The sequence below is a fragment of the Salvelinus fontinalis genome, unplaced genomic scaffold (assembly GCF_029448725.1).
Source record: "Salvelinus fontinalis isolate EN_2023a unplaced genomic scaffold, ASM2944872v1 scaffold_0484, whole genome shotgun sequence".
Classification (NCBI taxonomy): Eukaryota; Metazoa; Chordata; class Actinopteri; order Salmoniformes; family Salmonidae; genus Salvelinus; species Salvelinus fontinalis.
The window spans coordinates 1-4,136 of record NW_026600693.1 but is presented as its reverse complement, the minus strand read 5'-3'; the positions used below and the strand labels follow the sequence as shown (position 1 = coordinate 4,136).

The window sequence follows — 4,136 nt, the reverse complement described above, 5'->3', positions numbered from 1 at the left end:
AAGCAAATGTAAGCAAATGTAACGTCAAAACGAATCATGCAAAAACATGCACAGTTGACAGGAATGTTAGTTAATGTAGAGACAAACGATTCTGCATTTTTTTATCATAAAGTTCATTTCCAAAAATCGTGATTTAGCAAGCTAGCTGACTAGCTAACATTAGCCAGCTAGCTGACTAGCTTTATGGATGTTGTGACATGAGTATGACATTGTAATTCTGGTTGTTTTAGGGACTCATGAAACAACCAGTGAACCAGGCTGCCATTTTGTGAAACAGTGGATGTATAGAATCTAGCTAGCTGAATAATTTACTGCAAATTGAAGGTACAATTTTGTAAGCTTTCCTTGCTGATATTTGCCATGCAGATAGATGAAATCACGTAGCTAGCTATGTTCGTGCTTATTGTGCAGTGGATGATTAAAATCCCTGTATGCCCATGGATGTGTAGCTAGCTATCTAGCCAATCTGTGTATGGACCCAAACGTTTGGTATACATATTAGTTCAGAACCTAGCTATGAACCTCAGCTATCATAGCCAGTTGTATCAACTTCAAAACAGCCTGAATGACATTAATGAAGCCTATGGATTAGTAGAATATAATATCATGTTGTGCCAAGAATGCAAGTCTAATATACATGTAGTTATTACCATGCATGAGATCCCCACATTGTAGCCTGTACGTTTAATATATTCACTGATCATGTATTCTACCATGGCAAATAAATGTGCAGTTTAGGTATGAATGTCCTTGAGATGATTATTCAGTCATATCCAATACCAGGAGAATCAAATTCCAGTCTTTGAATGACGCTGTGTCTGCATGTATGTATTACAATTCTACACTTCAACAGTGTTTACCAATCTTGGTCCTGGGACATCAATGGTTACACAGTGTAACTAAGACTAGAAACAGGATTTAACTAGTTAATTCATATATACAGAAATATAATGTTAAAAACCAGAACACTACACTTCCTATGCATCATGTAAATACTCCAACACCGGTTCATCTCAACATCTAATGCCCTTCATCTGCATTGATCTGATAAACACAGGATAGGTGGAGTATTTCATCACATTACACTTCATTTCAACCAGTAGAGAATGTGAAACGCTTTATTGAAAAGCTCATTATCCAAGTGTTATAAATACAAGTTCAATCTGTACTTCAATGCACATCTGTTGTGAATTATAAAAACAGAGGAAGAAAGAGGAGGTGGAGAGAGAGGTGTAAAAGACAAAGGGAAAGAGGTAAGCACATAGGAGCAGGGAAGGCAGCACATGATTAATGAATCACAGTGCTACATAAATATTCTCTCAGTTCATCACAACTACATAGCAGTGTCTCTAGTCGGCCCAAAGGTTATCTTAAAAGCAGGTGAGGTGGCGATGATGGGACTGGGGGTTGGCATCCTCTCACATTAAAACATATCTGCAGACGAGAGACAGATGGAGAGAGAGAGCATGTTTAAGCCTTGTGTTTTTAGTTTTTATTCTAACATTGTTAGTCATCAATCAGGAGGTGAAATGCAAAACTGACCTGAAAGCACCTCTTTAATAATACCTCCTGTATAATATAAACTGACCTGGGATCATTAACTCTGGGACTACTGCATCTATCTGTATTTCAATGTAAAGCATCTCTTTAATACTTCCTGTATAATATAAACTGACCTGGGATCATTAATTCTGGGACTACTGCATCTATCTGTATTTCAATGTAAAGCATAACTTGAATAATACTTCCTGTTGACCTGACCAAGTGACCTTTCACCTCTGATCATGCTGTGCCCTCTATGTAGCCAGTTCAGATGCAGGAGGGGTTCACCGACACAGCTGATATAACCTAGAGGACTTAGGGAGAAGGGGAGAGAGGGATGAAGTGAAGGAGAGAGACTGTTATTGAGAAAGGTAGTTAAAGCCACAGTGTTCAACAGGCATCTGTGTGTGGCCTCACCTGGTGTCCACACCACACTTATTGGCTGCTGAGTACTTTATGCTGAAAAACATGAACGGACACACAAGGACAAACAATATAGCGTAGTTATAGAAATAATGAAGTGTCTTACTATTCTCCATGGTTGGCCCTCTTGCCTATTCTTTGAAGGTGGAAGGAGCCACAGTTATACACCTGAGCCTGCTTACTGCACAACACAATCCATCAATCAGATTGATACATGAGTGTGTAGGTGTGGGTTATAGGGTGTCTAATTGCTCTACATTTTTTCAATATGGGTGATTTAAAATAGCCTGTTTTGTTTTTTGCACAGACATCACACCCTTACCTAAACAGCACCCTCATCTGAGAAGTAGAAATCAAAGGGAGAGACACTAGGAATTGAATAACTGCAGTTGACATAGCTAAGTAAATGGAAGAATACTCTTATTGCAATGTGAATGGCTCTTAAAAGAGCCTTTGGTTGTGCATAGTGTAGTCTATGGTGTTGCCAGGGAACAGCACCCTCTTTGAAGAAGTAGGAGGTGAAGATCTCCTGCACACGGATTGCCTCTCTTGCTGCGTTGTTGGACCCCATCCTTGAAACATCCTGCAGAGCAGCAGACTCCTCCTCTGGGACACGGCGGCGATCTGCAGATCCCCTCCTGGTCCGCGTGTCCATCCTCATGAAGTTACGCAGGACACAGGTAGCCTTCACACATCTGAATTCCTCCAGGAGGCAGTCCCAGATGACCCTGGTCACCCAACCTTGCAGTGCCCTACACGGTAACTGTAGGCAATCGTTTTGAAGGAATCTCCAGTTACAAGGTATCTGTAGCAATATGGAAGACAATGTAATTATTAGACTTTTACATCACCAGGTCATTGTGGATTACTAAAGTATAATATCCCTGATAACAAATCATGATAACATTGGATTGATAGATGCATGGGCACACATATGTACATGTGTAGCATGTGACAATAACAGGATCATATCAAGGATAGCATCACAAATGAATACATAAATACCACTTGAAGCTTGATAATGAGTTGATCATTTGAATCAGCTGTGCAGTGCTGAGGCAAAAACAACAATGTGCCTCTTTGAGTCCCCAGGACTGAGAACCACTGCTCTTCATTGGGACCTCTTCATATGTAGACTGGCTTTCATAGAGCTCTTTATCTGAGGACAGAAAACCTCACAAGAAACACACTTCATTATAGTCAAATTACACCACACTGAATATTATGTTACTATTATCTCCGTCCTCACTTATCCAGAATAGCCTCCTCTCTCACTGACAGTTGGGGCTGCTATCCTTTCACCCTCCTCCATGGCTGGTAGCTAGCTACCTACAAATGCATTTGGAGTTAGTTTTTTACAGTGATAAATACATCAAGATAGCTAATATGAAGTTAGGTAGCTGGTGATATTTAATTCACTTAGCTATCTATCTATACAGACTGGTTACCTATTTTGATGTGATATGAAAGTATTGTGTGAAATTATTTTGATGTTAAAGTATTTTAAATTATTTTGATGTGATATGAAAGTAAACTGTGAAATTATTTTGAGGATTAACGGGGGCAGCAATAGAAACAATAACAAAGCGTACTCCCTGCCCGTTTTGGTAAAAAGCTGAGGGATGGGGCTGGAGAAATGCAACCATCCATGATACCAACATTATAGTTTTAACCATGTTTTGAGGATATACAGTGTTTGTTTATATTTACTGACATACATTGGAGTAAAAAAAAGCTCATATTTTGGGTTCTGATGGGGTACAACAGTTGAACTAAGCTCATGAGGCATTTATAAGTGAATTCTTCAAGAAACAATGGGTACATATCATTAATGTATAAGTCCCAAAATGGATGTAACAACTGCTGATTGCCCCTTTAAGACTGCATATTGGGCTAATCTAATAGGAGATATTGAGGACTACATTATTTCAGGCATTGTCATTGGATGCATTTGATCAATTGTTAACGTTTTGTTGATGGTCCACTCTTGATGTTCTACACGTTACAGTGTAGCTCCAGCCATTCCTACAGAACAACATTAAAGTGTAGAACCCCTTTACTACATATTGGTTCAACGACTGCAGAGACGGTACTTACTGGTGTTAAACGGATCTCCAACCTCTTCTTTCACACCAAAAACGACATCCTCCTCTTTCTCATCTTCCTGCTCT

The 4,136-nt window shown here is 39.4% G+C and overlaps 1 long non-coding RNA gene across 7 annotated transcripts; it reads right to left on the bottom strand.

The window, feature by feature from the left end:
• Window positions 1–1,104: 1,104 nt before the first annotated feature.
• LOC129846225 (uncharacterized) lies at window positions 1,105–4,136 on the bottom strand. 7 transcript variants are annotated; one of them, XR_008758231.1, is made up of 4 exons: window positions 2,971–4,130; window positions 1,960–2,770; window positions 1,757–1,856; window positions 1,105–1,434 (listed from the first exon to the last, which is right to left on the bottom strand). It is a non-coding gene; the product is annotated as an uncharacterized LOC129846225 (long non-coding RNA). The 7 variants fall into 7 exon arrangements; XR_008758229.1 differs by having other exon boundaries at window positions 1,777–1,856; XR_008758228.1 differs by lacking the exon at window positions 1,105–1,434 and having other exon boundaries at window positions 1,441–1,856; window positions 2,971–3,294; window positions 4,063–4,136.